This window comes from Tursiops truncatus, chromosome 5 (genome assembly GCF_011762595.2).
Source record: "Tursiops truncatus isolate mTurTru1 chromosome 5, mTurTru1.mat.Y, whole genome shotgun sequence".
NCBI classification, from domain to species: Eukaryota; Metazoa; Chordata; class Mammalia; order Artiodactyla; family Delphinidae; genus Tursiops; species Tursiops truncatus.
The window spans coordinates 74,100,579-74,108,367 of record NC_047038.1 but is presented as its reverse complement, the minus strand read 5'-3'; the positions used below and the strand labels follow the sequence as shown (position 1 = coordinate 74,108,367).

The 7,789-nt window shown below is 42.7% G+C and overlaps 1 long non-coding RNA gene across 1 annotated transcript; it reads right to left on the bottom strand.

Moving 5' to 3' along the window:
- Window positions 1-435: 435 nt before the first annotated feature.
- LOC141278785 (uncharacterized) lies at window positions 436-7,260 on the bottom strand. The gene is made up of 4 exons (XR_012332005.1): window positions 6,998-7,260; window positions 6,482-6,653; window positions 2,273-4,166; window positions 436-2,137 (listed from the first exon to the last, which is right to left on the bottom strand). It is a non-coding gene; the product is annotated as an uncharacterized lncRNA (long non-coding RNA).
- Window positions 7,261-7,789: the final 529 nt, after the last annotated feature.

The window sequence follows — 7,789 nt, the reverse complement described above, 5'->3', positions numbered from 1 at the left end:
CAATGTCAGCTGCTGATCTATATGAATTAATGCAGTAATAACTGGGCCGTATTCAGCAAGCACTAATTTCTTTCACTACATCAAATCAAGCCTCATGATTGTTTCGAAATAAACATGCCATCCCCAGAATGCTGAATCCCTGCACTGGCAGCTGGGTTCTGAATGGATCTGGAAAGGTCCAGGGAGGAGACTGGATTGCCCAGCGGAGGGAGCCGTTCCTGAGCGGCAGCCTGGACAACGGGGCGATACCTCCTGAGCCCAACCACTTGTTTCGTTTTTTAATTAATTAATTTTTTAAACATCTTTATTGGAGTCTAATTGCTTTACAATGGTGTGTTAGTTTCTGCTTTATAACAAAGTGAATCAGCTATACATATACATATATCCCCATATCTCCTCCCTGTTGCCTCTCCCTCCCACCCTCCCTATCCCACCCCTCTAGGTGGTCACAGAGCACCGAGCTGATCTCCCTGTGCTGTGCGGCTGCTTCCCACTAGCTATCTAGTTTACGTTTGGTAGTGTACTGACCACATTTTAAAGGGTGGGAAGAAGCAGAGCTTTGATTCTGGCCAGTGTCCAAGGAGCATTCGCCCAGGAAGCATCCTCTATGCTCTTCCTTCTTCAGGAGGCTCCACCCCACAGCGCAGGAGAGGGCAGCCCTGCAGCCGAGAGCTCCAGATGAACAGTTGCTCCCCAGGCCTTGCTAAGGGGGTGGGGGGTGGGGAACCTCACGCTGTCACTGCAGTGAGAGACCATGAGAGAGATGATCTCAAAGATTCACAGGTCAGACTGCAGGTAAACCGCAGAGGAAGTGTCTAACAGACTCACAAGCAAGGAAACCGGAAAACCAAAGAGAGAGCATCTTTGAGCGAGGGAGCCAGAGGTGCTTTCCTTTCTTCTGCCTGCAGGAGGGCAAGTGCAAGAAAGAACAAGGTCTAGACAGATGATGAAGGAGATAGGGCAAGGATGGCTGACTGATGTTAGAAGGAGTCTGTGGTAGTTCTCCAAATAAGACGGCGAACAAGTCGCTGGGAACTTTAGATGTTCCAGTCCAGTCTCTGGGCGGTGCTTTCAGTAGCATCATAGAGGCCTCCTCACCTCTTCTCTCTCACTCTTGAACCTTCGTTATGAATGTGCCAGGCCCTGGGCTCCACTCGGGTTTGGGGGCAGGTGGAGGCAAAGCACTTGGGTCCTGTCTTCTCCCCCGCTCCGTTCCTATCTTTTCTTTCTGTCTCCTCCCTGCCTCTCTGTGTCTCTCTCTCCCCTCCATGCCTAGGTTCCAAATAACCTTGGGAGAAATTAATATTCCATTCAGTGGTCCGCTAACCACTTACTAATTAATTTTCCAAATAAGCAATTCAGGACTGAATTCCACATCTTTTCCCCTCACATCGGCTGTGCTGTGTAGACATGTGTCTCCCACCCCCCACCCCAGCCCTGGTGTCTCTCTCAAGCTATGCCCCCGCACTGGGTGTGCTGCCTCACACCCCCCACTCTCCGCTACCTGCTTATCTTTCACAAGCTTAGAATGTCAGCGCCTGTAAAGCTCCTTTAGATTTCTCTGCTCTTCCTTCTGTCCTTATCCTGTCAGTCAGGATGAAAGAAATTAGGTTGTGTAAGTCTACACGTTTCTCTGTGATCCCAGCTTCCGGGGCTTAGAGCTGCCTGGAAGCTGCCACATCACCTGGGTCTGGGTTCAGACATGAAAAGCTTCGGGAGTTCTGGGAAATAAGTGTCACGATGTTCTCAAAGCTCCAACTTTCCAGTTCATAACTTGGAAAGCAGAAAGGAAGCTGTGAATCAGAGCTCTAAGGAAATTGATTCTAGCATGGGTGGCAATGAACCAGACAGCTCTGCATGTCTGCCCCAAGCAAAGAGTTCTTTGTGTTATGCATTTGCCATGGTATTGGCCCTGGGTTGGCACCTGGTATTATAGCCACAGTATTAATGTCCAGATCTTCTCCATCCCAAAGCCTTGTCTCTTTCCGCCTCCACCTCCCTTGTACAGCTGACCCTGGAACAACACTGGTTTGGACTCTGCAGACCCACTTATACATGGATTTACTTCAATTAATATGTTAGAAAAATTCTGGAGATTTGTGACAATCTGAAAAGACTCGCAGACAAGCCGTGTGCCCTGAAAATATAGAAAATATTAAGAAAAAGTTAAGTACGACATGAATGCATAAAATAGATGTAGATACTAGTCTAACCTTACATAGGTGTAAGGTGAGTAACATTTAGTATAAAATTAAGATGTTAGTTTTCTTACTGTTTTATAGCTTTGCTTTCAAAGAATTCCATTACTGTACAGTATACCTCTCTCGTAATTGGAGAAACTGCGTATCAGCCTATCATCATAGGTACGTGGTTTTTCAAAAAATGTAGCAATGTTTCCAACACTGTATTATAAATGTGACTGTAATCCTATATGCCATAAAAATTTTGAAAAGATTAATTCATTAGTGTATAGGCTAGGCTACCGTGATGCTATTGTATCAATTACACTAGGCGACCATAAAGCAATCCTATAGCTGCTTCTTTGTTATCAATGCATGAATCATCATACCTATAAATAAATCTGAATCTCTTTTTCACCTTATCTTCGTTTTTGATGTCTAGTGTTATATATATACATATAAAACATCTACAGTGGTTTGTATCATATAAGACAATAATGATGTAGATACTGACAGACAATTCCTCTTGACATAAACATACAGTATCAATAAAACAGTGCTATAATTGTATTTTCTCTTCCTTATAATTTCCTTAATAACATTTTCTTTTCTGTAACTTACTGTATTGTAAGAATACAGTATATAATACATATAACACACAAAATGTGCATGAATCAACTGTTTATATTATCAGTAAGGCCTCCTGTGAACACTAGGCTATTACTAGTTATTTTCGGGGAGTCAAAATCGGCACGTGGAGTTTTGACTGCACGGGGTGTTGGTGTCCCTAACCCCACATGGTTCAAGGGTCAACTGTATTGCATCCAGAATACTGACAATATCTTGCTCCTAGAGATCCTTAACTAGCAAAGATGAAACAATTATGGCCAGTAAGTTTGAGTCCTACTTACGAAAGCAGGGAAAGAAACCAATGGATTTTCGTTTTGCAAGACTGCGTTCAAAGTTTCCCTCTGCTTAACTGTCAGTCCCACAGAGCATTCTTTTAAACAGAATCCGTCCTTCCCTCTCTCTTCTACCCACCCCAGACTTCCTGTTGTTTAAAGATTTAGGGTTTTAGATATGATTCCTATTTCTCCAGACCAAGTTGACCTGAGGCTGAGGTAGAGTTTAATTTGGCATCTTTTGTTATCAGTACAATGAACCAGAACCAGAATCAGATCATTGAAATGAAGAATGACTTTTCTCCCTGATAGCACTTTCGGAAAACAATCAAACAAAACAAAACCTTTGATGTATTGTTAAGTGAAAAAAGCAAGGTGTAGAACAATGTGCATTGTACATTATTATTTGTGTATTTAAGACGCATATACATATATGAATGTTTGTAACTACATAAGATGTCTCCAGCAGAATACTCTAGGAACTGGCAATAAAGATTATCTTTGGTAAGGGAACTGGTGGCTGCTGGGGGGCAGGGGTGCAAGAGAGAATTATTTTTCACTGCATATTCCTTAAAACTTTATCTATTGGTGTGTGTGTTCCTATTACCACTCAAAATAAAGAATAAATTTTTTAAAGGAAGAAAGTGCACCTCCTCTGGCCTAGCCCCTTGTTTCACTGCAATCAGACTGCAATGTCTTAGGACTCAGATGCCTTGACTTTTGTTTTTTTAGTCTTTATTGAATTTGTTGCAATATTGCTTCTGTTTTTATGTTTTGGTTTTTTGGCCGCAAGGCATGTCGGATCTTAGCTCCCCAACCAGGGATCAAACCCGCACCCCCTGCATTGGAAGGCAAAGTCTTAACCACTGGACCGCCAGGGAAGTCCCAGATGCCTTGACTTTTGAAGAGACTTGGGAGGAGGAGCTGGCACAAGAGGAAGAGGACCTTCTGGCACGTTCTCTTCGCCTCCATAGTTGAGGTGCCGTATCAACATCCTCTGAGTCTCCACAGCCAACCAGGACAAAATGAAGCGGCAGGAACCAGAGCCCGGTGGTTTCCACAAGCGAAAGTGATCAGCTGTTTTCTTAAAAAACAGAGCCAAAGAATACATATATATATATCTTCTGATCTCACTCTGAGTTACATTATGAACTTTCCAAAAGTCAGTCCTTAGATTTCCACCTGACAGCCAAGGATGTTTTTCTGTTAAATTTTAATCATATCACCAGAGTTTATTAATTGTTTCAACAAACAGACATCTATGTCCGTTCATTTAAAAAAAAAAAAACGACAGAGTAAATAAATCAACTTTCAAATCATGTCCTTCTGTAAACACCAGCTGCACCGGAAAAGGAAGGCAGCCTGTGAGCAGCTTCCCACTGCGGTGCTGGGCTGGGGCTGTCCACGCACATGCTCAGAGCTTGTTGATGTGTCCTACAGCCCACAGGAAAGAACTTCAGCGGAAAGCAAGAAGGCAGAACAATTGTGTGAACCTACCTCCCCTTCTTACCCTCCAAACATCTGGCTCTTGTGTGTGTCACCTCTTTGATTCAAACCTGCTCTGGGGTTATTGATAAAGAAAATCTCCACCTGGGTGAGGAGGGGTGGGTAACTACTTCTTCGCTAAAGAACAATTAGCACAGGCTCACTTTTTGTAGCGAAAGAGTGGAGCAGGTTGGTTATAAACCATGTTTCTGAAGTTGCCCAGCTAGTTCTCTGCCAACTCTTTACAGGGATACTGAAACAAAAGCTGGAAGCAAAGAGATAGTAAGAAAAGCCCTTACGACTGGGGCTATGGGAAAAGGTAAACACCCAAGACGCCATCTTGGTATTGGCCAGCCGTAGGGAAATCTCTGCTGTTTAACATAATGCGTTTATAAACACAGATGTCAGGGATGACAAGTTTATTTTTGTAGTTCTGCATCTTTCGTTTCCCCAGTTGATTCTTATTCTTATCTTCTTCGACGTCAGAACAGCCAAACAAGTGATACATTTGGATGGCTTGCTTCCCTGAATTGTGTCTCTATTCATTTACAAGACAGACACTTAATTCCACCTGTGGAAACGGCAGTTTTGCAATTGTCACAACCATTGTCCCGCTCATTTCATTTTACTGGGGTACTTTGGATAACAACCTCCTGGACTTATTTGGATGGCAGTTTGATAGTAATGTTGGCTGGAGATCAGCTATTAAGTTTATGTGCTCATCAAATTTTAACTAAATGCCTAATTTAAAAGTAATTAGAGCCACTTGAATTTGGTTGGGCGCCAAAGTTAAGCTGCAGGCAGAACTTGAGGACTGCAGGCTGCGCGCTTAGTGTGCAGGAGACTGCATTCCCTTCTCTTTTCCACCTCTCTCATTATCAGCACTTACACCCGGGGATGGGTGGATGGGTGGGTGCAGAAAGTGAGGGAAATAAAGTGCCACTGAGCCAGTGCCACTGGAAGAAACTCAACAGGGTTAAATGCAAAGTCATGCATTTAGGCTGGAAAAAAGAAATCAATTGCACAAGTTTAGACTGGGGGAGACCAAGTCGGCAGGCACATACATGAAAGAGATTTGAGAGTTTAGTTAACTGCAACCTTATTTTTAAAAAAATTAAAACCATGGTAGGACTTATAATACACTAAAACTCACCATTCTAAATACTTTACAAATATTAACTCTTTTCATTCTTTATGAGCAATTTTGTGAAGTAAATACTATCAATATGTCCCATTATCGCATGGGAAATTGAGGCAGAAAGAGAATAAATAACTTGCATGTAGTTACCTAGCTAGAAAGTACCAGAGCCATGATCAAATTCAGACGATCTGACCACAGAGTCCACGCTTTTAATGCTGGACCTTGATACAAGCCAGTAGTGGGCAGATTCACTTTTCATGTTGTCTCTGGTTAAAGCTCATTATGATGAATATCATGATAATCAAAGTTTCCATGAAAAGAAAAATAGATGTCCAAAGTCTATGTCAATTGCTTCAAATAATAGTGGACAAAAGAAAATTCTACAACCTTAAAAATAATTAATATTATCCTAATAAATACGGTACGATGCTGTTAAACGCACATTTTTGTGATAGTTTTGATGGAAACAATATCAACAAAAATATAAGGGCAACATTTCAAGTCAAATTAACCTTCTGGGTCTTCAGTCTCATCTGTCCAGTGTCTAGAATGAGCTCAATCATTTCAATCCCTTCAAACTTTAAGATTCTAATACAGGCATACCGTGGAGTTATTGCAGGTTTCGTTCCAAACCACCCAAATAAAGCAAATTTTGCAGAAAAGTGAGTCATAGGAATTTATTGTTTCCCAGTGCATTTAAGAGTTATAGTTACACTATACTGTAGTCTATTAAGTGTGCAATAGCATTGTGTCTAAAAAAACAATGTACATACCTTAATTTTAGAAATGTTGAGGTTTTTGGTTCAAGATGGCAGAGTAGAGGGACGTGCTCTCAATCTCTCTTGCGAGAGCACAAGAATTACAATTAACTGCTGAACAGTCATCGACAGGAAGACACTGGAACTCACCAAAAAAGATACCCCACATCCAAAGACAAAGGAGAAGCTACAATGAGACGGTAGGAGAGGCACAATCACAATAAAATCAAATCCCATAACTGCTGTGTGGGTGACTCACAAACTCGGGAACACTTATACCACAGAAGTCCAGCCACTGGAGTGAAGGTTCTGAGCCCCACATCAGGCTTCCCAACCTGGGGGTCTGGCAATGGAAGGGGGAATTCCTAGAGAATCAGACTTTGAAGGCTAGTGGGATTTGATTGCAGGACTTCGACAGGACTGGGGAAAACAGGGACTCCACTCTTGGAGGGCACACACAAAGTAGTGTGCGCATCGAGACCCAGGGGACCCCAAGAACAGTGACCCCAAAGAAGACTGAACCAGACCTACCTGCGAGTGTTGGAGGGTCTCCTGCAGAGGTGGGGGGTGGCTGTGTCTCACCGTGAGGACAAGGACACTGGCAGCAGTTCTGGGAAGTACTCCTTGGCATGAGGCCTCCTGAAGTCTGCCATTAGCCCCACCAAAGAGCCCGGGTAGGCTCCAGTGTTGGGTCGCCTCAGGCCAAACAAACAACAGGGAGGGAAGCCAGCCCCACCTATCAGCAGACAAGTGGATTAAAGTTTTACTGAGCTCTGCCCACCAGAGCAACAGCCAGCTCTATCCACTACCAGTCCCTCCCATCAGGAAACTTGCACAAACCTCTTAGATAGCCTCATCCACCAGATGGCAGACAGCAGAAGCAAGAAGAACTACAATCCTGAAGCCTGTGGAACAAAAACCACATTCACAGAAAGATAGACAAGATGAAAAGGCAGAGGGCTATGTACCAGATGAATGAACCAGATAAAACCCCAGAAAAACAACTAAATGAAGTGGAGATAGGCAACCTTCCAGAAAAAGAATTCAGAATAATGATAGTGACGATAGTGAAGTACCTCGGAAAAAGAATGGAAGCAAAGATCGAGAAGATGCAAGAAATGTTTAACAAAGACCTAGAACAATTAAAGAACAAACAAACAGAGATGAACAATACAATAACTGAAATGAAAAATACACTAGAAAGAATCAATAGCAGAATAACTGAGACAGAAGAACAGATTAGTGACCTGGAAGAAAGAATGGTGGAATTCACTGCTGCGGCACAGAATAAAGAAAAAAGAATGAAAAGAAATGAAGACAGCC